Source organism: Phyllostomus discolor, chromosome 1 (genome assembly GCF_004126475.2).
Source record: "Phyllostomus discolor isolate MPI-MPIP mPhyDis1 chromosome 1, mPhyDis1.pri.v3, whole genome shotgun sequence".
NCBI lineage: Eukaryota > Metazoa > Chordata > Mammalia > Chiroptera > Phyllostomidae > Phyllostomus > Phyllostomus discolor.
Window position 1 is genome coordinate 97447672 of NC_040903.2, and position 26511 is coordinate 97474182.

Genomic DNA, 26511 nt, shown 5'->3' on the forward strand with positions numbered 1-26511 from the left:
CTTGTAGTATTGCTTTCTTTCTAATACAGTATGGCTAGTGCAAATAGTAGACTCTGGGGTTAAACTAGTTAGCTATGGAATCTCAGCTCTGTCTCATACCTTCATTTTCTCATCTATAAAAAGGTGATAATAATGACAGCTATACCATAGGTGAATATTAAGTTAGTTAGTGCAAGTATGTGCCCAAAGTGAGGCTTCACCATATTCAGTGCTATTTAGTGTCAGCTATACTTATTTTTGCATACCAAAAGGTATATTGGGCCTTTATTAAGTAAAGTCAAGCAATAATTTCTCAAATGATAGTCTCTGTGTTTCTTAAAATTCAGTTTAATCAGAAAATTCCCAGGCAATACATTTGTACAACTTATAAAATGCAGCATATTATGAAAAAATCATGCTTTAGTCCCAGGTAGTATCAACTAATTAGGTGCATGACTCACTTTAAGGGTAAAATGGAGTTTTAATGTTTAAATAGAAGCCTATAGCCAGAGTTCTTTCATCTAACATGAAGGCTCTCAAACGTCAGCATGTAACAGAATTGCCTCAAGGGTTTGCTAAAACACAGAATGCTGGGACTCACACCTCTGATTCAGTAGGCCTGACATAGGTCCTGAGAAATTGCTTGTCTAACCAGGTCCCAGGTGCTGCTGTTGCTGGTGTAGGCACTGTGCTTGGAAAGCTACTGCTCTAAAAAACACATGACTGATTTTCCCATCTGGGCTTTGAGAACGATATAGTCAGTACTGCAACTACTGCACTGCACTCTTCCCCAGCACTTGCCAATGGTTTGGTTGAGGCAGGTAGTATTTGAGAGAAGTAATCAGGTCTGAGGTCTTGCAGTTTATTTCCCTCTATGTTTTGATACTACCACAGTCATCTGGCCCTGGATATGTGTATGGTCAACAAAGGAGTTATTACAGTTTTTAAGAGTGCAATTTTGGTTTGCTCCAGGATCCTTACTTCTCATTTTCATAAATTGCCTGGGCTTGTCTATCAGCCTCTACTCCCACCTGCTTCTTTGTTCTTTGCTTGATCTAAGATTCCTGCATCCTGGAAACTACATTTCTGAATTTGTTTTAGGCTCTGTCATGAGACGCATGCAAGCAAAACTTGGACAAGAGAGATGGAGGGTACCCTTTCTCCATCAGGAATGGTGGCTGACACAGAGGCTCCAATACATAGCCTCGAGTTCTCCTGTGTGGCCTCTGGGCACCTGTGATTGTTGACAGTGGTTTTCCTGCCTCATCTCTGCATCTCAGCTGTGGTGCGACGACTGGACAATGATAGGTGACCCTGCTTTCCAATTCAGTAGTCCTTCTATAACCCACTTCTCTGTTCTCTTCTGTTAAAAATGATTTTATAAAACATGGATCATTAACTAATATGTAACCCATGGATAATCACCATATTTGTATAAGAATTCCAGGAACTCGTTCCAGGGAAAGAGGCTGACTCCAGCAAACAGACATTCTGGCACCCAGAGACTAGCTGACTCCCAACCATAAAAACTGGAACTCTGCAGGACCAATTTTGAGATAATAAGCAGAATCGACTGTGCTGACTTACACGTAGACAACTTTCAACCCCCTACTCCCTGATTTTTTTTTGTTCCTCTCTTCCTCTCCTCCCTAATAAAACCTCTGCCTACACTGAGCTGTTAAGAAGGACTTTGGGATGAGAGTCCCCCACCTTCTCAAGTGGCTGACACTTAAATAAACCACTTTCCTCCTCATCAGCACCTGTTTCACAGGTTTGGCTCCCATTGAGGCAGGCAGCTGAACCTGTGTTCTGTTACACTTCCAACAATTTTATAATTTCTTGTTTTAAGTACTTTCTGATACTGCACCAAGATTGGACTGATATTCCTCTCTAACAATTCTTTTTACTCCTATCCCTTTTCTCTGTATCTCATAATCAATGTTAATAGTGTAACTTTTTATTAGCTGTCATCATGCTGTTTTCATTCAATTTCATCAGTGCCCTACTTACTTCTCTATGTTAATTTTGTCTGTTCTTAACAATACCCATTAGGACTTCTGAACTCCTTTAACTTCCTTAACATGCTCATAGTTTCTAATCTACCTTTTCCATGACTATGCAACTCATATGCACATTTCTGAGTCATGTTCTGGACTAAGCATCATTGTGCCAGAAATTGCTTACTCTAAATATTTTAGCACCTTTTCTTAAATATCACGTTCCCTTTTAAAATATACAACAGAGTTGTATTTTGTTTGGTTTGGTTTTCTACATACATTCATTGGTCTGGTGTCTGCTCACACATGTTTCTATTGAGAATTTTACCACATAATCATGTTTTCAGTCCTTTGGCAACTGTTGCTTCCATCTCAGGGGATTGTACTTTCTATTCACCATTCTGTTCTCCATTTTAACCTTGAACTGTTCCCTTCATGCCTTTTGATCCTACTTCAGTCCATTTTCAGGTTCAACCTAGACCTTACCATTGTCTGAAATTGTTTATTCTCTAAAATATTTAACTTAGGAATCCAAACCTCCTACTTCATACACAATCCTGCACCCACTCACATACATACACTAAAAGGTTTGTTTGTCCTACTCAACCACACCTGAAAATTCTCTTCCCCAAACACCACTCTCACACATCTCTCCCTGTCTCTATCTTCACACACACACACACACACACACACACACATGCATGAACACACACACACATGAACACACACACACTATCACTCATTTTCCCATTATGAGCAGAACACTTTTGATTTCTTTACTTTTAACTTAGAGAAAGAAAGACAAGTTTAATTCCAGCTATCCTGATCCTGTTGTCTCCTTCTCTCCAGTTTTTAAACATATTTAGTTTTTATTACAAATGTAACACACACTTATTGAAGGAGAAAATAAGAAAATATAAAAGAAAAATAAATTTCTCAGAGGATAAACACATGCCCTTTAGCCAAGACCTTCACGGTCTAAATGACACCTTCTAAGCCTCATCATCTTTCCTGAATATTTCATTTACAGTCTTTGCTTAATTTTATTTTCTCCCTGGATATCCTCATCTTTAGAGCAAAGATCTGCCCTCTTTAATGTTTTCTGAAAATATCTTGTCCCATGGCCTTTTCTGCCCTTGAATCTTAACAATATATTGATGTGTTTTATAAAAACACAGGTATAATATATACTCACTGGAATAAGAAACCAGATAAAAATTCCTCTTCAAAAACTGTGCTAAATTACATCAAACCATAGTCCTGCACAGAAAAGACAACTACCAACAAAATGAAAATTCATCCTATAATAGGTAGTGGCAGAAAATATTTGTAACTCATACATATGACAGGTTATTAATATGCAGATTATATAAATAACTTATACAATAGCAAAAGGTACAAACTTCCAATTATAAAATAAGTATGTCATGGGGATATAATGTAGAGCATGACTACTACTACTACTGTAATACTACTATACTGCATATTTGAAAGTTACTAATAGAGTAGGTCTTAAAAGTTTTCATCATAAGAAAAAAATCTGTACTACATATAGTGATAGATGTTAACTAGATTTATTGTGGTGATCATTTTACAATATATGCAAATATCAAATTATGTTGTATATCTGAAACTTATAATGTTATGTTAATTATACCTCAATTAAATTTTAAAAAATTTCTTTTATATTTTATTTAAATATATTTTATTGATTATGTTATTATAGTTGTCCCATTTTTTTCTCCCTTTTATCCCCCTCCACCCTGCACTCCCCTCATTCCAGCATTCCCCACCCCCTTAGTTCATGTCCATGAGTTGTACATATAAGTCCTTTGGCTTCTCCATTGCCTATATTATTCTTGACCTCCTGTGTCTATTTTGTACCTACCATTTATGCTTCTTATTCCCTGTACCTTTTCCCCTACTCTCCCCTCCCCCTGCTGATAACCTTCCATGTGATCTTAATTTCTATGGTTCTGTTCCTGTTCTAGTTTGCTTAGCTTGTTTTTGTTTTTGTGTGTTTAGGTTTAGTTTTTGATGATTGTGAGTTTGTTGTCATTTTTACTGTTCATAGTTTTGATCTTCCTTTTCTTAGATAAGTCTCTTTAACACTTCATATAATAAGAGCTGGATGACGATGAACTCCTTTAACTTAACCTTATCTGGGAAGCTTGTATGTACCCTTCCATTCTAAATGATAGCTTTGCTGGATAGAGTAATATTGGATGTAGGTCCTTGCCTTTCATGACTTGGAATACTTCTTTCCAGCCCCTTCTTGCCTGTAAGGTTTCTTTTGAGAAATCAGCTGATAGTCTGATGGGAACTCCTTTGTAGGTAACTGTCTCTTTTTCTCTTGCTGCTCTTAAGATTCTCTCCTTATCTTTAATTTTGGGTAATGCCATTGTGATGTGTCTTAGTGTGTTCCTCCTTTGGTCCAACTTCTTTGGGACTCTCTGACTTTCCTGTACTTACATGTCTATTTCCTTTCCCAGATTGGGGAAGTTTTCTTTCATTATTTTTTCAAATAAATTTTCAGTTTCTTGGTCTTCCTCTTCTCCTTCTAGCATTCAGATGTTAGATGTTAGAATGTTTAAAGTTGTCCCAGAGGTTCCCAAGCCTCCCCTCATTTTTTTGAACTCTTTCTTCATTCTGTTCTGGTAGATTGCCTTCTCTTCCAAATTGTTGATGAGTCCTGGTTTCCTTCCCTTCCCTGTTGGTTCCCTGAATATTTTGCTTTATTTCATTTTGGCTATTTTTCATTTGTTCTTTCATTTTTCAACCAAGCTCAATCAGTTCTATAAACATTTTGATTACTAGGGCTTTAAATTCTCCATCAGATAGGTTGGCTATCTCGTCATCACTTAGCTCTCTTTCTGAAGTTTTGCTCTGTTCTTTTATTTGGGCCATATTTCTTTGTCTTGGTGCACCTGTTAAATTGTAAGGAGGTGGGGCCTTAGGTGTTTACCTGGGCAGGGCAACCCTCCTTGCTGCGTTGTGGTGCTGCCTCTGGGGGAGGGGCCAGAGAGGGAACAATGCAGCTCACCTGCTTGTCTTTAGCCCACTTTCTAACAGACTCTCGTGTGAGACTGGGAGTTTCTCCCACTGTGGCAACCACTGTAGTCCACAGTCAACTCTGTGTCTCAGTTCCACCTTCAGCCAGCCCGGCCCACACAGTTCACCTCCTCCCTATGGTTTTCCTCAGCCAGCCCCACCCATGCAGTCTGTGGTCTCACTGGGGGTTCTTAGAAGTCTGGTTGTCCCGTTTGACTTTTTCTTTAATTCCTTGGTGTTCAGAGTTCCAGGCAGTTTGATTTTCTAGCATTTTTGGTTGTGTATTGATTTTAGATTGGTTATTATCTTCCTTTTGGTTGTGCGAGGAAGCGAAGAGTTTTCTACCTACACCTCCATCTTGGCCAGAACTCCTTTTAGTGGCTTATCTTAAAGTGTCAATTACATTGTGAGTTACACATTCAAAACTGCTATATAATCTAAGCAATGTATGATTGCAAGTAAAATTTTGTGTTCCCTTTTATAAGATGTATTGTGAAAAAAAATCTTGAATGTGTAAAAGATTAAAGAGTCATTTCTATCATTCATCAAGAACCTCAATTACTGCTTCCTTTTAAAGGATACTGAAATGTCTCAGACCTTTGGCCATCCATTGAGAATGGATAACATCCATTTGACTGAAACCTCAATATATTTATGTTTCTATTGGATAGTTGAATATGCATGACAATAATTACTAATTGACTACTTATTTTCCACCCCCACTGGGCCAGGTTATTTCTCAGGTGCAGTGAAAAATATCTCCTAAATCAACAAATGAGATAACAACAGTAAATTTGGTCAATAGAGAGTTCACTTGCTGAAAAAAAAACAACAGAAAAAAATAGCTATTTCTCTATAGTCATCAGATAAGGATTTTAGTAAACAAATTAGTTACTGTTAATTTTTCAATCTTCTCTATTAATTCTATGTATTATCTATTAGACAATTGACTACACTGACTTGTTTTTAATCAACCAAGGATAGAAAACCTAGAAAACACCTAAGAATTAATTACAAAATGCCTTTGAGTTAATGCATATTGTTTTCCACCTTAACCTTACAATCGCTATGCCACATGAAGACAGAAGGTATAGGGGTCGAGAGAAGGAGGTAAGTAAAAGGGCAGAAATACAAAGGAAAGGAGATGGATAGAAATAGAGAAGGAAAATAAAAAGTACAATCATTCATCTTCAGATTGGTAAACATAGGGAAGAAGATATAGATTTGGACTTCCAGTTTTCTGTACTTGTTTTCTTCCTTATCTTTCAAGCCTCATTCCCCATTCTACTACTATTCTTTCTCTTCCAAAATCTGTATAGAATTTATCCCACAGAAACTTTCACCATTCCATCTATACAGTCTGTTGAAAATTTGTATAAATTCTAACCTGATTTAAATGAAGGATTTGAGGAATTACTTCAATGTTTTATTTTTAAAAGAAATGCTTCCATATAAATACTTTGTGAGTGTGTTGTACTTACAGACACAAATCATTTGTGTTACTATAAAGCCATTAAGTTAAAGGTTTTTTTAACTTGAATTATTTTTTAATAAAATATCCATCCTAATATAAAACATACCCAAGTGGCTTTTAAAGCAAGCTATTGAACAATAGTACAGACCCACTTATACACAGATTTTTCAATAAAAATTTGAAACATTTTTGGAGCTTTCCTTCCTACTGTGAAACAATAGATTCCATTAAACTACCATAAAGCAATTGTATTGCTGCTTCTTTGTTAGCAGTGCATACATTGTTATACCTGTTATAAATAAAAATTTCTTTTCACATTATCTTCTCATTTTTGATGTCTAGTATTAGTAATACATATAACATCTGCAGTATTTTCTATAAGACAATATTGATATAGGTACTGACAGATGATTCATCTTATAAGTGGATGATGTAAATTTACAGAATCAACAAATACAGTATAGTACTGTAAATGTATTTTTCTCTTCCTCATGTTGTTCTTTGAGAATACAAAATAACATTTTGTATTCTCTAGCTTCCTTTATTATACGAATACATCATGTAATGCATATAACATGCAAAATATATGTTAATTGACTGTTTATGTTATATGTAAAGTTTCCAGTCAACAGTAGTTAAGTTTTGGCTGAGTCAAAAGTTATGCATGAAATGTAAGCTGCATGGGGGGCAACAACCCCATGTTGTTTGGGGTAATCTGTGATTATTGTGATGTAGGTAAAAATGCAGGCTGGATAAGTCATGCTATAACACTTAAAAGAAGAGAGAGGATAATTGTGACACAGTATCATGTATAAGTCACTCTTCCCTAAAATACTGAAAAAGCCAACATCAACAAGAAAAAATGAACTAGAGATTTCTCATTGTATGCAATATTTATTAATATAAATATATTTTAATAACTATCAGAAAACTATTTTTCTCAATATGCATTGATTATACTCATAAAATATAATTGGTATTCTAATATTTGAGAATATTTCATTTCCTAGAATCCAGTAATTGTCTCCTTCAAAAATAAACACCATAATGACAAATAACTTTGTTTCTCTCTAATAAGTTTTCATACTCAAAATATTTATAGTTTTCTTGGAGCTTATTTACTAAGAGTTAATATTTTATATTTACCTTGAAAACAATATTTCCTTACAATTAATTTTATTTATAATTTATCTATTTAACTTTCTGATACAATAAGATATATTAAATTGCTATTTATATTTTATAATAATTAAAAGCCATTGTACCTAATTGAAATTTCTTGCTTTGCTAAGTCTTTAAAGTCTAAACAAGAGAGAAAATAAACTTATAGGATAATATTGTATATAGTAATATATTTTTTAGGCAGCTTAAAATACATTTTGTATCTGTAAACACAGTGAGATGACATTTATTTTTTAGAAATTAAAGAGCCAGCTAAATTTCACTAGTGTGGAAGCACTTCAAAAGCAGGGGCTGTGTTTTAGTCATTTTGTTAAGAGTATATGTTGTGTCTAATATGAAACCTTGGCCATATTTATTGGACTGGTACAGAACAATGAAAAGCACTTTTCCTCCAAGGTCAGGAAAACAGAATTTGAATTCTGACTGCCACCGCATTATTGGAACAGGCTGAATAGTCAACCTCAAAATATATTTCTGAGCAGTAACTCCCAGTTCATTATGTGACCTTACCTGGAAATAGGGTCTTTACAGATGTAATTAAGTTAATGATCTTGAAATGAGATAACATCATCTTGGATTTAGAGTAGGCTCTAAATCCAATGTCCTCATAAGAAACAGAAAAGGAAAAGACAGAGGGGCAAGCAGAGGGAAGGCAATGTGAAAATGAAGGCAGAGATTGGAGTAGAGTCCACAATTTCAAGAACTGCTAACAACCAGGTCAGAGGAATGAAACAGATTCTCCTTTGAGCCTCCAGAAGGTGCCAGACCCTACTGACATCTTATTTTCTGGGATCTGACCTCCAGAACAACGGGAAAATAAGTTTCTGTTGTTTTCAGCACATTTTTGGTAATTTGTTATGGCAGTCCTAGGAAACTAATACAGGCATTCATTCGCTTAGAAATTTAGATTTCTCATTTAAAAATGAGGCTAATGGCCATTTTTCAGATGTGTTAAGGAAATGAAATGAGGTAACTTTAACCAGTTAACCTGATGAGTGATGCCCAGCGGCATTCACAGACTGGCTCCCCTCCTGACAACCACTCAGGGACCAGCCACCACTAGGACTTTTCAAAGGAACATACCTAAAATATGCTCTCGTCTTACCAAGAAGTATAAATGTAATTTGTATAAGTTTACATAAACTACAATCCATTAAGTAGCTCTTTTCATGTATATTTCCTACATTGCTGATGATACACAAACCAACGTGATGAAAAAATTTTATTAAAGGACTTGAATATTAGTTATTAAGAAATAACACAGCACTTTTTTATCTCTTATAATATCAGTAAGTCAGATAAACACTTTTTCTTTTTCCCTGAGCATTTGCTATCTTGAGCGTCCCACAGGGCTACCCACAGTGACCTCAACATGAAGTGCAGAGGAAGAATGAAAAGACAAGGGAAACGACTCTGTCTAAACTTTTAACTCCTGGAGGACCAGAGAAAACCTTCTATAGATCATGATTTGAAGAATAAGCATATTGTTAATTTTTTAGAAATTAAAAATAATATAATTTTTAAAAGCTTATAATCTCTACAGTCTGACCCCATATTATGTTTTGGAATTATTTTTAATGTTTTGCTTATTTTGTCCATTCCTTTACATGACAGCAGAGACAAACACTCTCATTAATAATAATAGTAAATAAAAGCTTCAGAAAAGGTGATTGTATATCATACTTTCTAACATATAATATATTGCACAAAACAACATTTTAGAGACAAGACTGCAAAAGTCAGGACTACCTCTAAACATATAAAATAAATTCTGATCAGAAAGTCTCTATAAAAAATCTTAATGTCTAAAGCATATTTATTTATGAGAAATGATTTTTTCTTTCTCATGTCCATTGAAACAAAAGCAGTTGTTAACAATTAAAATAATATCTTATTAATTTCAGATACTGACATTGATATTTCATAGACAAAAATGATACTTTACATAAATATTATTTTTAACATATTAGAACACAATCATATATTGGTTATATATTAGTTATATATTAGTTTCAGGTGTACAATACAGTAATTTGCCATTTTTACACCTTACGATGTGATCACACCACCAATTTTAGTATTCGTCTGTCACCATGTAACCTTAACTCAATAAAAACCATGGAATGCTTCATGAATTTTCATGTCATCCTTGCACAGGGGCCATTCTAACCTTCTCTGTGTCATTTCAGATTTTATAGTATGTGTTGTGAAGTGAGCACAGGCAAAGATTCTTAACTTAATATAATGATTTACTTCAATCTGTTAACTAGAGATTAATAATGTTTCTCAATCAAGTAGGTTCTGTAAATTTCTTATGTCTACCAATTTTTCTAATGCTATAAAGCCCACAAAACCAGACATTAAGAAAAACAAAGTCGCATTTATGGATGTTTCCAACACTTTCTAAGTGAGACTTTACAAAGGTTACAAGAAGTGGAGACGTAATAAGAAGGATCACTAAGGAATGTCCCTGTGAGGGTCTCCCAGGAAACTTGCTCACTGCATTTTTAGTTTCTCAGAATAGCACCTTTCGCCTCTCACATTTGAAAACACACTAAGACTGAATTGATTACTAATGAAAGATTCATCTAAACAAGGTTCATGTGAAAGTTGTGTAAAAATCAATTTCACTTTATTGATTTCCAGTTTCAATCATTACTGCTAAGGAAACCAGATGCTAAGGCCACCAGACCCTAGTTATAGGTATGTAATCTCTGTAGATGTCCTGTGGAAAAGCAGCTCACAGATCCAAAAAAAAAGGCTACATGCGGAGCATGAAATAGAACAGACAAAAAAATGCTCAAGCATTGAATTAACTAATGTGTCCCATTTCCACAATAAATTATACCTACCACAAGGATCAATAATTCCAGTATTTCCTGCATTGTTCATAAAGAGATACTTGAATGTTTGATCTCTTCACTTTTTTTTTAATTTGTTTTAATGACTACCAAACCTTCCACTTAGGATTGATGATATCTGCTTTTCTTAGATTTAATACATTGAGGTCTAATACAGTTGCATTTTAAGAGTCTTGTCTGATTTTTCCAATTTAAAGGAATTTCCATATATACACCCATATCTATTTCATATAGATTTTAATTTTTAGAAGCCAATCATAATCTCAAATGTTTATTTCTCTTGGAGGATCTTTCATTATGTATCTTTATAGGGTGTATATTTTCATTTTTAAGGGCTTGGCAATGCACCCAATCCACATGATGTAAACAAAAGGAGTCGCATGTCCCCAGCTGAACAGGTTGAGGGATATATTTTATATAATGAAGTGTTTTAGGCCAATATGGAGCCATTTGAGTGCAAATGTAGGGTTTTTACAGTAGGATTTTTAGTGGACTGAAGAATATCAAACACACACTGAGAGATTATATGTGTGACAAGAAATAAATCCATTTTATTTAACTGTTATTTTAAATGATCAAAACTATAATATTTACCAATATTTATATGTAACATTGCAATCACAATGTTTTCCCTGAGGATCCAAGTAATATATTTAGTACTCTAAGAAAAATTCCAAGTAATATATTTAATACTCAAAGGAAAATTTAAAATAGAATTTCCTGACTTGTGGTAAAGGAGTTGTATCTGATCTATTTGCTCTTTAAGAATCAAAACCAAAAATGATTTGATCCATATTCAGATCTAATCATTCTAACTCTCTGACATAAAGATTAGCTCATAAGTAAAACCTACCCCATTTCATAAATGAACTGAGAAATTAGCTTAAAATAGTTTACAGGGCATCTGAGAATCCAAATCTGCTTATTTGAACAGAATCTTGTATAAATAAATAAACTCTAAATGTTAATAAAAATTAGTCTCTTTTGAAAAAAAATACTAAACATAAAATAATAGCAATACCTGTGAATTTAACTTGACCTCTAATAGAAAAAGTGACCCTTTCCAACATTGCAAGGACATACCTCAGCTGCACGAGTGAGCACCCAACCCTTGAGCCTTGTGAGCCATGTACAGCTTCCCAAAGAAGCTTCGTTGTGCTCCTGCAATGCCTCTCCCCATGCTGCTTCCACCCCCTGGGCTTGTTCTGTTCACATTCTTCAACTGACTCACTTGTATTCAACTTTCAAGAATTACTTGAGCGTCAACTCCTATCTTGAAAGAGGAAAATTTCCCATGGCATTTCAGGTGGGCAGGAGGAGACATGATGCCTTGAGAGAAATATGAAAGAAAAGAATCTTGGAAGAAGAAACAGGAAAAATGGGTCACTAAGCTTTGAACTTTGGATAAATCACTTAATCTCTCAAGAATTTATTTGTAATATGTATGGATTAGAATAGATAATCTCTAGAATCATTTATAATTTCATATGGCAACTTTTTATATTCTCCCTCTATTTGGCAACCTTTAACCTATTTGCACCTTCAAGTAAAATCATAACAGATTAAATTATATTCACCCCCAAATCCACAATGATCAATGGGACCCAACTACAAAAGCTACATTATAATTACTAATATATTTCTTTAATATATTGTAATTACTAATATGTCAGTAACTAATATAATATATAATTACTAATAATCCTTTAATACTCTAGGCTTTAATTTATGTAGCATTAGTGATCTTATTTATCGATAAACTTTAAAAAGGCAGAATATAGCACCTTGGGACTGATAATTAATTAATATGGAGAAAGCAAATTATAAAATAATATACATGAACAAGTACAGAAAAAATTTAAATACTTAGATGATGAAATGCTTTTTTAATGATCAAAAATTCTCAAAGTTCTAAGAGAGTATTCTTATTATTCTTAATTCTTAAAGACAGTAACTTAGTTCATTTACTTAGCTCACTAATTATTTAAAAGGAAAATATGGAACCCAGATCACATTCCTTTAATTCTATACTATAATAGTAGCATAAAATATTTCTTGTCTATTAAGTTTAGTACTTCAATTTTCAAACTTCAAATGTCATCATGTTTTAGAATAATTTCAGTATAGGCAAAAGTTTCTTAATTAATGAAAAATTTTAGTTATTGCAGATCACAACATAAAATTAGTATTTAGGTTAAAATATTTGCAATATTTTAATAGTTTTAAATTATACTAATAATATGCTGTTTTAGGTTAAGAAGGGACTATAACAATATAACAATACATATTATAGTTATTGAGATATAGAAATATTGAATAGCAAAGGAATTACTGGATCATTCAGAATTTAACAGAATTGGTTCCTGCCTCTCCACTGTACTATATTAAGTGCATAGTTTTTAGTATATCATTAATTTTTTAAAAAATATATTTTATTGGTTATGCTATTACAGTTGTCCCATTTTCCCCTTTTCACTCCCCTCTACCCTATACATCCCCTCCCACCCACATTTCCCCCTTTTAGCTCATGTCCACGTGTCATACTTACAAGTTCTTTGGTTCCTGCATTTCCCATGCTATTCTTACCCTCCCCCTGTCTTTTTTCTCCCTACCATCTATGATACTTATTCTCTGTACCTTCCCCCACTCTCCCTGTCTCACTTCCCTGTTGATAACTTTCTATGTGATCTCCACTTCTGCGGTTCTATTCCTGTTCTAGTTGTTTGCTTAGTTTGTTTTAGGTGTGGTTGTTAATATTTGTGAGTTTGCTGTCATTTTACTGTACATGTTTTTTATCTTCTTTTTCTCAGATAAGTCCCATTAATAAGGGCTTGGTGATGGTGAACTCCTTTAACTTGACCTTATCTGAGAAGAACTTTATCTGCCCTTCCATTCTAAATGAAAGCTTTGCTGGATAGAGCAGTCTTGGATGTAGACCCTTGCCTTTCATGACTTGGAATACTTCTTTCCAGCCCCTTCTTGCCTGTAAGGTCTCCTTTGAGAAATCAGCTAACAGTCTTATGGACACTCCCTTTGTAGGTAACTGTCTCCTTTTCTCTTGCTGCTTTTAAGATTCTCTCTTTATCTTTAATCTTGGGTAATGTCATTATGATGTGCCTTGGTGTGTTCCTCCTTGGGTCCAACTTCTTTGAGACTCTCTGAACTTCCTGGACTTCTTGGAAGTCTATTTCCTTTGCCAGATTGGGGGGGGGGGTTCTCCTTTATTATTTGTTCAAATAACTTTTCCACTTGTTGCTCTTCCTCTTCTCCTTCTGGTACCCCTATAATTCAGATGTTGGAATGTTTAACTATGTCCTGGAGGTTCCTAAACCTCTCCTCATTTTTTTGAATTCTTGTTTCTTCATTCTTTTCTGATTGGGTGTTTCTTCCTTCTGGTCTGCACTGTTGATCTGAGTCCTAGTTTCCTTCTCATCACTATTGCTTTCCTGTGCATTTTCCTTTATTTCACTTAGTGTAGCCTTCATTTTTTCATCTAATTCGCAACCAAATTCAATCAATTCTGTGAGCATCCTGATTACCAGTGTTTTGAACTGTGCATCTGATAGGCTTGCTATCTCTCTGTTGCTTAGTTGTATTTTTTCTGGAGCTTTGATCAGTTATTTCATTTGAGTCATTTTTTTTGTCTTGACACACCTGTTATGTAGTGAGGGGCAGAGCCTTAGGTGTTCACCAGCTCGGGGGAACACAGTCACTAGGTTGTGAAACTATATGTTGGGCAGGGGTCTGAGAGGCAACAATGGCACTTTTCTCCACTCTCTGTTTCATTTCAGTTCCTTCTGCCACTTCCCCCAAGCAAATTGGGCCCTTCTGGTGCTGATACTCCTGTGGGTGGGTTTGTGTACATTCTAGGACCCTGTCGGTCTTTCCAATGAACTCTCCTGTGACACTGGGAGTCTCTACCAGCACCTCAACACCCACAAGTGTTTTCAATCAGTGTTTTGAGGCTTTCTTTCCTGGTGCTGGGACTCTGGTTTGTGTGGTCTGTTTTGCTCCCCAGTTTCACCTGGCTTATCTGTGTGCAAATGTGGGACTGACTGGTCTGCCAGTCACCCTGCGCACCACACCCCTCCACAATCCACTGCCTCGCTGGGTCCACCAGCTGCCACCTTGTGTGCCTGGGGTCCACCAGCCAGGGTCCCCCAGCTGCCCGACTCCACCCCTCCTACCAGTCTGGATGAATGTGTCTTCTTTAACTCCTTGGTTGCTGGACTTTTATACAGTTCAATTTTCTGTCTGTACTGGTTTTTTTTTGTTGTTTCTAAATTGTTGTTGGTTGTGGGAGGAGGCTCAGTGTGTCTACCTATGTCTCCATCTTGGCTGGAAGTCTGATATATCATTAATTTTTAAAACCCATTATAAAATAGTATTGACACATAAATATATACCTATACACACCCAAAAAGTACTACATACAAAGTAGTATAAAGGTAAGAGATAAACTACAAATAAGAGGTCTGTCCAGAAGTTATTCAGTGATATAATATGAATAATAGAGATACTTATTGAAGAAGATAAAAGGTACAAGAAACATTACATAGGACAATGATGCCTCAGTCCCCTTCAAAGTAAGCACTTTAGGATCTCACGCAGTTCTCCCAATAGCCATCAGCTGCCCCATCATATTTTCCCAAATCTCATCTGAAGTCTGAAATCTCTTCCCTTTCAATGGTGATTTTAGTTTTGGGAAAAAGCCAAAAGTCATAGGGCACCAAATCTTGGCTGTAGGAGGCCTGAGACACCTGAGTGATTTGACGTTTCACCAAAAACTCTGCATAAGGTGAAATACATGAGCAGGCGTGTTGCCATGATGAAGACATGTATCACCAGTTGCCCGTAACTGCAGACTTCTGAAATCATCCAAATAGTTCCTGTGGTGGAATGTTCAAGCTTCTCACAAAATATGATGCAGATCCATTGCTCTACTCAGTCATTTTGAATGTGACAGCTACACAGTACCCATGCTCAGTCAATAGCATCTATGATCCCCACTGATTAGTACAATGAAGTCATCATTGTTCATTCATGTGCATTCCAGTTCACTCTCCTTGGCTGCCAGGTTAATTCATGTCATGAAACTGTTCTTGTTTATTAACAATGGCTGGAATTTTTCTGGAAAGACCTTGTATATTGTTATATGACTACTACAGAATGAATTTTTATATTTCCTCAAAATTTATATGTTAAAATCTAATACTTAATGAGATAACATCTGGAGACCGGGTCTTCAAAAGATAATTAGGTCATGAGGGCAAAACTTTCATGAGTGGCATTAGTTACCTTATAAAAGAAAATCTAGAGAGTTCTTTCACCCCTTCTGCTATGTGAGGACACAGGGAAGAGCCAGCTACCCATGAACCAGGAACTGGGCTCTCACCAGACACCAAATCAAATGGCTCCTTATCTTGGACTTCCCAGTAGTCTCCAGACCTGTCAGAAATAAATTTAAGCTACCCAGTCTAAAATATTCTTGTTATAGAAGCTAGAATAGAGTAATGATCATTTTGATAACACCTTAGTAGTAGACATAATTTAATCTAATTTAAGTAAATATAATTTAATCCCTGTCTCAGGAATAAAGGGTCTTGTTTCTATTCCCTCCCTCCCCCAGCTACAATGGGTTTTCATCAGTGTGATTTGCTTACCCCAGTATTTTAGGTTTCTGTTCTGTATGGATAACAGGAAGAAGAATCTGGATGAAGTTCTGTGTCTTTCTTATAGCAGCTATTGTTCTATTTTTTGGACTTTTCACTCAAGGGACACTTTCTCTGGAGTTTTTCCAATAATTTCATGTGAATATCCAGTGAGGACTATAGAGAAGAGCATAGAAGTGGGTACAAATTCTCCCTATATTGACATTTTCTTGCTATCCTATATTGCTAGCTCTGTGACTTTATTTCTCAGCTGGTCCAAGAGAAGTTGGGAATTTGTATTTCCTCCATGTTTTTTTTTGTTACTATAAAGGTGGGAAAAAGGCTCTTTGCAGTTTTCTACACCCCAAGCTAAAACCAGACCATCTACATTTGGTTAACATATTTTCATTATATAAAAATCACCAATAGCCTAAAATGATAATCATTATTTATATATCAAAGGAAATATCTTTTATATTTTCTTTTTATGGAAAGGAAGCATAGCTTTTATTTTTGAGCTGCTCAAAATTGAAAGCTCAATTACATGTAAAATCACTAATTTGGTCTCAAAAAAACAATATTTAGAATTTTTCTTCCATGGAATTCTAACATAGATTATTTTTCCTTTTGTACCCTTTTCACTCCTAGTATTCTAGTGTATTAGCTTCTCTTTTATTAGTTGTCTATTGATGATTTCATCATGCCATTTAAAACTTTTCCTTGTTATTATCTTTCTGACTGAAATCTCTCTCCTGAAAAATAGAACTTCTTTAACCCCAGATACATATGTACATTAACTGTAAATTTATAAACACCATGTTCTTTCTTTGTTCCCTGAGCATGCAGAGTGCCATAAGCATTACTTTACTCATGTAAGGTTCAAGCAACCCTACCAGGTATGCCTTCGGAAGATGTCTTTCAAAGACAGTGATCAAATAGTTCTATTAGTCCTCACTAATGTTGGAAGTTTCTCTCTCACTATTGTTCAGTTATTTGTTTTGCTTTCTTGCTTCTAAACACAGAAAAGAATGGAGCAAAGTAAAATCAAAGTTGTATCTAACATAGGATAATAAGTACTGCAAAGATGTTATATGGAATAATAGACACACAAAAAGGAAGATGGCAATAAATAAACTGATAAACCCAAAAGGAAAGGGAATAAATCAAAAGGAACAGTGAAAAAGTAGTTTGAAAAATCTTAGGAAGGTAGCTTAGCATCTTAAAGTTATTACTCAGTACTTCGAGATAAATATTATTGTAAATAAAAACTTCTCTACCTTGTCCTCCAGCTTGCTGATTTGATCCTTGGCTTCATCTAGCTTGCTTTTGATTCATTCTGCTCTGTTCTTCAATTCAGAAATTGTATTTCTTCATTTTCTCTTGGCCTTTGTTGACAGTTTCTATTTCCTTTCTCATATCAGTATAGTTTGCAGTGAGCTCATCATAGTTTCCCTGTAGTTTTTCGTAATTCTCAGTGAGTTCAATGAGCTTCCTTATAATCATTGCTTTGAACTCAAGACCTGATCATTGACTTGCCTCTACTTCATTTAGTATTCTTCCTGATACTTCCTCCTTTCCTTTTGTTTGGACTTTGTTTCTTAGTCTTCTCATTGTTTGTGAGACTCTTCTTGTTAGCCTCTGCTTCTTAAATTGATCTGTTCTGGCTCTCTGAGTTTGTGGTGTGAAATTCCATGGTAGGAGATCTATGAGATTCAGTGGTAAGGTTTCCTTGATCTCCTGAACTTTCTGCTCTTGGGATGACATTTATATTGGCTCTCTGGATGTATTTGGGTTTTGATTGTTGTTGGGTCTTTCTTTGGTGAATCCTTATCTCCAGCTGGTTGACTGAGGGTCAATCCACCCACTATATCTTATATGCTTTTGTGTAGGTGAGGACATGTTGTGCCAAAACTGGTTCTTCTGTCTGTCTGAGGTTATAAGGTTTCTCTCTCACTATTGTTCAGTTGTTTGTTTGGAGTAATTTCTCCACACTTTAGTTGTAATTCCAGATTGGTCCCAGAAGGAGGTTAGTGAGGCTTCCACTCATTCTTCTGCCATCTTCCTTTATTATCTGTTGGTGGTTCATTTGTTGGTGGTTTCTCTCTTCCAGCAGGAACACTGGTGTTCATAGCTCCCACCTACTCTTGTATGTGATCAGTTGCAGGGGGAAAGGCAGAGGATTAAAATAGTGGGAAAGTATTCTATGGGATTTAAAGTACCATGTTCATCGAGGAAAAAAATTAATATCATCAAAATGCTCATACTTCGTAAAGCAATTTATAGATTCAACACAATCTCTATTAAAGTGCCAAAGACATACTTCACAGATATAGAACAAACACTTCAAAAATTTATATGGAACCATAAATGATCCCAAATAGCTGCTGCAATTTTGAGAAAGAAGAACAAGGTAGGAGGGATCACAATCCCTGATCTCAAACTTTTACAAGGCCACTGTTATCAAAACAGCCTAGTACTGGCATAAGAATAGACACATAGACCAATGGAACAGAACAGAGAGCCCAGAAATAAACTCAAGTCTCTATGGTCAATTAATATTTGACAAAGGGAGCAGAAGCATAAAATGGAGTAAAAATAGCCTCTTCAACAAATGGTGTTAGGAGAGTTGGACAGCTACATGCAAAAAAAAAAAAAAAAAGAAAAAGAAAAAGAAACTCGAGCACCAACTTACACCATACACAAAAATAAATTCAAGGTGGATAAAAGACTTAAATACAAGTTGTGACACCATGAAAGTCCTAGAGGATAACATAGGCAGGGAAATCTCAAGTATTCCACACAGCAATATTTTCACTGATATATCCCCTAGAGCGAGAGACATAAAAGAAAGAATAAACAAATGGGATCTCATCAAAATAAAAAGCTTCCACACAGCTAAAGAAAACAGCATTAAAATGAAAAGAGAACCTACTGTATGGGAAAACAGGCCAATGATATCTCGGACAAGGGTTTGAACTCCAAAATATATAGAGAACTCACATGACTCCACTTCGGGAAGACAAACAACCCAATTTATAAAAATGGGCAAAGGACTTGAACACCCTTCACCAAGAAGGATATATGGAAGGCCCAGAGACATATGAAAAGATGCTCAGCATCACTAACCATCAGAGAGAGGCAAATTAAAACTACAATGAGATACCACTTCACACCAGTCAGAATGGCCATCATAAACAAATCAACAAACAATAGTAAATTAATGGATCCAAAAACTATGGCACATTTACACAATGGAACACTATGTAGCAAAAAGAAAGAAGGAGCTCCTACCCTTTGCGACAGCATGGATGAAACTGGAGAGCATTATGCTAAGTGAAATAAGCCAGGCAGTGAAACATAGATACCATATGGTTTCACCTTTAAGTAGAACCTAATCAACAAGACAAACAAGCAAGCAAAATATAACCAGAGATATTGAAATTAAGAACAACCTGACAGTAACCAGAAGAGAGGTGGGAGGAGGTAATGGGGGGAAAAGGGTGAAGGGTTTTCAGGAAGAACTATAAAAGACACATGGACAAAACCATCGCTGGGTGGTATCAGGGGAGGGAGGTGGAGATTGCTGGGGTGGGGGGAGTGGTATGGGGAAAATGGAAACAACTGTATGTGAATAAAAAATTTAAAAAAAACTTTTAAATAAAAAAAGAAATTAATAAAATCTTAATGACTATCAAAAAAGAAACTTCTCTATCATTCCTTTATTCTTGAATTTGTTTCTTATCACCACTTGCCAATTAAATCAATTTGGATTTAAAAAAATCGCTATTTAGCATTGACTGGTGAGGTTCAGTTGGTTAGAGCATTATTCCACACACCAAGTCATGGGTTTGAATACCAGTCAAGGCACATACCTAGGTTGCAGGTTGGATCATAGGTCAGTGGGCCTATAAAAAAAAAAAGGTATTGATGTTTCTCTGTCACATCAATGTTTGTCTCTCTCTCTCTTTCTCTCTTCCCCTCCCTTCTCCTGTCTCTGAAATCAATAAGCATGTCTTCTGGTGAGGATACAAAAATTGCTATTTAAATAGCTCTAAAAAGAAAAGAAAAAACTTGATTGAAAATGAGGAGAGGGGCCCTAGCTGGTGTAGTTCAGTGGATTGAGCACTGGACTGCCAACCAAAAGGTCACCCATTAGATTTCCAGTCAGGGCACATGCCTGATCCCCAGTAGGGGGCACCCAACAGGCAACTACACATTAATGTTTCTCTCCCTCTCTTCCCCACTCACTCCCTCTCTAAAAATAAATTTAAAAATATTTTTAAAAAAGAAAATGAAGAGGGGTAATTCAAAGCTAAGCAGAGGGAAAATACTTGAAAAATTGTATTATTTTTTGACAAATGGAATAAAAATGGTCGCCATTTCATAGAATACTTTCATATTGAAGTACAATGTGCAAAATCCTACTGAAACATTTAACCTTTTAAACATATGTAGAAAAATAACTTCCCTTTATTTTTAGGATAATCCCTCAAACTATTTATCAAACAAAAGTATGCATATTTTTGAGTTAATGTCCTGATTTAAATATATAATTTCAGTCCATTTGTGTTATAAAGGGAGCTGATATCGGATTCTGAAAAGGAAGGCTGTTATTTTCATGTGTAGTCATTTCAGTTAGGTTGACATTCAACTACCTGGAGAATGGCTCAGCTAAATTAGATATAGGCACACCATATTTGATCATACTTGACTTTATTGCACTTCACAGATATTGCATTTTTTACAATTGAAATTTTCTGGCAACCTGGTATCAAGCAAGTCAATTGACTTCATTTTTCCAACATCATTTGCTTACTTTGTGTCTCTGTGCCACTTTTTGGTAATTCTTGCAATAGTTCATACTTTTTCTATATGTGTTATGGTGATTTGTGATCAGTGATAGTTGATATTACTATAGCAATTATTTGGCAATTCAATAATTGTGCCCATATAAGACAGTTGTGTTTTTAAAAAATAGAATCTATTTTCTGTTAGAAATGAGAAAGCTGTTTTTTTATTCTTTTCACCCATTCCATCCCCCTCTTCCCTTAGGCAATTATCACTTTGCTCTCAGTATCAATGGTTTTGTTTCTGTTTTATTTTGTTTATTCATTTGTTTTGTTTTGATTCCAAATATAAGTAAAATCATACTGTATTTGTCTTTGATTTTTTTATATTGAGCTTTACTGAGGTGACATTGATTAGTAAAATTATATAGGTTTCAAGTATACAATTCTATTTTACATCATCTGTATATTGCATTGAGTGTCCACCACCCAAAAGTGAATTTTTTTCCTTCACCATATATTAGACCCTCTTAGCCCTTTACTATTCTCCCATCCCCTTTCCCTCTGGTAACCATGATACCGTTGTCTGTATCTATTAGTTTTTGTTTGTTTTTCTTGTTTGCTCATTTGCTGTCATTTCACATATGAGTGAGATTATATGGTTCTTGACATTTCCTGTCAATTATTTTGCTTAGCATATTTTCAATGTCCATCCATGTTGTCACAAATGGGAGAATTTCATCTTTCCTTATACACCTCTGTTTTCATTGCAGTATTATTTGTGTGGGCCAAGACATGGAAAGCACTGAAGTGTCCTTTGATAAATGATTGGGTAAAGAAGATATGGTACATATACACAAAGGAATAATCCTCTGTATGACTTATTTCACTTAGCATAATACCCTCTATGTCCATCCATGTTGTTGCAAATGGCAAATATTCTGTATTTGTTATTGAGTAAACATTTGCTTGTGTGCATACATATACGTATATAAATCTATGTATATCTGTGTAGCTATATGACATCTTTTTCAGTCATCTATTCATAGACACCTAGGTTGCTTTCATACCTTAGCTACTGTAAATAGTGTTGCAATGAACATAGGAGTTTATATTTCTTTCCAAATTAGTGTTTTTATTTTTTCAGATAAATACCCAAAGTCATATTGCTGGGTTGAATGGCAGCTCTAGTTTTAATTTTTTTGAATCTCTATACCATTTTCCACAGTGTCTGCAAGAGTTTAGAATCCCAACTACAGTGCAAGAGGGTTGCCTCTTCTCCACATCTTTGTCAACACTTGTTGTTTGTTGAATTGGCCATCTGTATGTTCTATCTGGATAAATGTACACTTAGGGGTTCAGTTCATTTTTTAGTTGGGTTGTTTGTTTAGGGTGTTAACTTATATATATTTTTTTATATTAGCCCCTTTTTGGATATATCATTTGTGAATACCTTCTCCCATTCAGTATGGTGTCAAAGATGGTAATCCCAATCAATAAATGTTGTTTGTATTCTGCACATTTACCAGTTGGCCATTGCTCTAGGTCCCTACCTCACCTCAGACTTTCCTATTCCCTGAGACACAACAATATAGAAATAAGGTCAATCAATAGGCTTACAATGGCCTCCAGGTTTCCAAGTGAAAAGAAGAGCTACATGAAAAGTGAAAAGCAAAAAATAATTCAGCTCAGTGTGGAAGGCATGTGAAAAGTGAAGCTAGGCCTCTTGCATCAAATAGTTAAGTTCTGAATGCAAAGGAAAAGTTCTTGAAGGAAATTAAAAGTGCTACTTCAGTGAACACACAAAGAATAAGAAAATCAAACAGCCTAATTGCTGAAATGGAGATAGTTTTAATTGTCTGGATAGAAGATAAAAATAGCTACAAACTCTCTATTAAATCAAAATATAATCCAGAGCCATTCCCTAACTGTCTTCAATTCTTTGAAGGCTGAGAGACGTGAGAAAGCTGCTGAGCAATGCTTAGTTACCAGAGATTGGTTCATGAGGTTTAAGAAAAGAAGTCATCTTTTATAACATAATAGTGCAAGATGAAGCAAGAAGTGTTGATGTAAAAGCTGCAGCAAGTTATACAGAAGAAAGATAAGATAATTAATGAAGGTAACTACATTAAACAGGTTTTCAATGTAATGGAACAGCTTTATATAGGAATAAGAAGTGCTTTAGGACTTTCCCAGCTAGAGTGAAGTCAATGCTTGGATTCAAAGCTCCAAAGAACAGGCTGACTCTCTTGTTAGAGTCTAATGTGTCTGGTGATTTTAAGTTAAAGCCAATGCTTATTTACCACTCTGAAAATCCTTGGGGCCCCTAATAATCCTGCTACATCTACTCTACCTGTACTCTATGAATAGAACAACAAAGCCTGGATCACAGCACATCTATTTACAACACAGTTTACTGAATGTCTCATGCTCCCTGTTGAGGCCTACTACTTAGGAATAAAAAAAAAGATTCTTCCTAAAACATTACTCCTCATTGACAATGCCTCTGGTCACTTACCAGCTCTGATGAAGATGTACAGTGAGATTATTGTTATTTCCATGCCTTCTAACAAAACAGCCATTCTGTAGCCCATAAATCAAGAAGTAACTTTGACTTTTAAGTCTTATTATTGAGGGAATACATTTTATAAGGCCATTTCTGTCATAGATAGGGATTCCTCTGATGGATCTGGGAAGGTAAGTGGAAAACCTCTGGAAAGGATTAACTATTCTAGATGCCATTAAGAACATTTGCAATTCATGGTAAGAGATCAAGAGATCAACATTGATAGGAACTTTGAAGAACTTGATTCTCACCCACATAAGTGACTTTGAGACATTTAAGACAATGGAGACAACTATACTTGAATAACAATAAAGAAAAAAAGACATCAGTGGAAAAAGTAACTATAGATATGATGGAAATAGCAAGAGAACTAAAATTAGAGTGAATTCTGAAGATGTGACTGAATGACTGCAATCTCATGATAAAGCTTTAATGGATGATGAGAAATGTCTTATGGATGGGCAAAGAGAGTGGTTTCTGGAGATAGAATCTACTCCTGGTAAAGATGCTGTGAAGATTGTTAAATGACAACAAAGGCTTTAGAATATGTAAATTTAGCTGATAAGGCATCAGCAGGGTTTGAGAGTATTGACTCCAATTTTGAAAGAAGTTCTGTAGGTAAAATATTATCAAACATCATTGCCTGCTACAAGGAAATCATTTGAGTAAGAAAGAGTCAATTTACTGAAAAATTTCAATGTTGTCTTATTGTAAGAAATTGGGATGGCCATCCCAGTCTTCAGCCACCAGCACCTGTAACAGTCAGCACCGGAACACACTGGGAAGACCATCCAACAACCACGTGGTTATGATATGTTCAAGGCTCCGATGACGTTGAACACTTCTTAGCATTAAAGAATTTTCAGTTGAGGTATGCACAGTGTTATTTAGACCTAATGCTATTGCAAACTTAATAGACTATAGTATAGTGTACATATAACCTTTATATGTATTGAGAACCCCCCAAAATTCATGTTACTTGCTTTATTGTGATAGTCACTCTTTTATGGTGGTCTGGAACTGAAACTGCAGTCTTTGAGGTATGCCTGTGATTGTATTCGAGTAGAATATTTAAAATTTGGGGGAGCTCCTTTTTTCATAAGTTCAAAATAATGGGGAGCCATGTTATAAAATATAAAATGAAAGCACCTGCATTTAACTATTTTAACCAGATTATATTAGAACTGTGGCACACATTTGGAAATATTTCCATTTTTTCTGGATAAAATATACTTAGGGTTTATTAAATTTTGAATTTATTAAATTTTAAAATATCATTTTTTAAAAAGTAACAAAACACATATCTCTTAGAGATATATAATTCTGTAATTTGAAACTTAAAATGGTTCTTCAATCACAAAATGGAAAACAATAACCAATGAAAAATTATTTCTTGCATTTTAAAGTGTTGGGATAGCACTTTAGGTGTCAAATCTTTGCAAAATTTTATTCAAATATTACACAGCTTAATTCATACAAAATTCAAGTTTGTCTTACCAGCATGTGAGAGAACTTCATTCACTAAAATTGACTATAATTATTAAAACATAAAGTAGCAGGAAATTAAAATGTCAATATAATTTGAATAGATGATGTACCATTTTAGCATTTAAATAAAAGTGTCCTCTTAGCATTCAAATAACTTTTCAAGACTCCCCCTTACCCAAGTTAGTTGTTATTCTGCAAGTATTTATCTGAAACTAAAGAAATTAACCAAGACAATTTTTTGCAATTTAACTTTGATAATTTATTAGTAACAAAAATATATTTGATTAGGCCTGTTAACTAAAATCCATATAGTGGTTCCTAAAATGGAGATGTGAGTCCTTTCATTGTAGATTCATAGCCTTTCAAATTATTGTAGATTTATAGCTTTTCAAATGACCTCACCATCTAAGTAATCCTTCTGTGTCACTAGAATTTGTTTTGGGTTATCACCAAATGAAAATTGTTAAACTGGATATATTTTTGAAACTCTTAAAGTGATAGCCGTGAAACAAGGAAGTCCTTAATACTGAGTGTAGAAGAAAAAGGATTAAAACTTTGTTTAATTGTAACCTCAAGGAAGTATTAGCTACTGCTTCCAGCAGTCATAAATATAAATGCTAGCATTAGGAATCAACTGTAAGATGTCTACTTAAGTGTTGGTTTTACAGAATAGGTAGGAATAAAGACAAATAACATCAATCTTTTCATGTTTGTGTACAGAATAAAACATTCACTATTCCAGGAAGACAAACAACCCAATTAAAAAATGGGCAAAGGACCTGAGAAGACACTTCTCCAAGGAGGACACACAGAGGACCCAGAGATGGGAATAAAAGATGCTCAGCATCACTAGCCATCAGAGAGATGCAAATTAAAACCACAATGAGATACCACTTCACACCAGTCAGAATGGCCATCATAAACAAATCAATAAACAACAAGTGTTGGAGAGGTTGTGGAGAAAAGGGGACCCTAGTGCACTGCTGGTGGGACTGCAGACTGTACAACCACTGTGGAAAACTATATGGAATTTCCTCAGAAAACTAAAAATGGAACTGCCTTTTGACCCAGCAATAATTCCACTGCTGGGATTATACCCTAAGAGCCCTGAAACACCCACCCAAAAGAATCTATGCACCCTAGTGTTCATAGCAGCACAATTTACAGTAGCCAAGTTCTGGGAGCCACCTAAGTGTCCATCAGTAAATGAGTGGATAAAAAAACTATGGTACATTTACACAATGGAATACTACGCAGCAGAGAGAAAGAAGGAACTCCTATCCTTTGCGACAGCATGGTTGGAACTGAAGAGCATTATGCTAAGTGAAATAAGCCAGGTGATGAGGGACAAATACCATATGATCTCACCTGTAAGTGGAACCTTATCAACAAAACAAACAAGCAAGCAAAATATAACCAAAGATATTGAAATTAAGAACAAACTGACAGTAACCAGAGCGGAGGTGGGAGGGCAT

At 35.2% G+C, this 26511-nt stretch overlaps 1 protein-coding gene and 1 non-coding gene across 3 annotated transcripts in view; both read right to left on the reverse strand.

The window, feature by feature from the left end:
• CCSER1 (coiled-coil serine rich protein 1) overlaps positions 1-26511 on the reverse strand; it is a 1267039-nt gene that overhangs the window by 240093 nt on the left and 1000435 nt on the right. The window lies entirely within an intron of this gene.
• On the reverse strand, positions 9796-9902 carry LOC114493584. Its single transcript, XR_003684218.1, has one exon. It is a non-coding gene; the product is annotated as a U6 spliceosomal RNA (small nuclear RNA).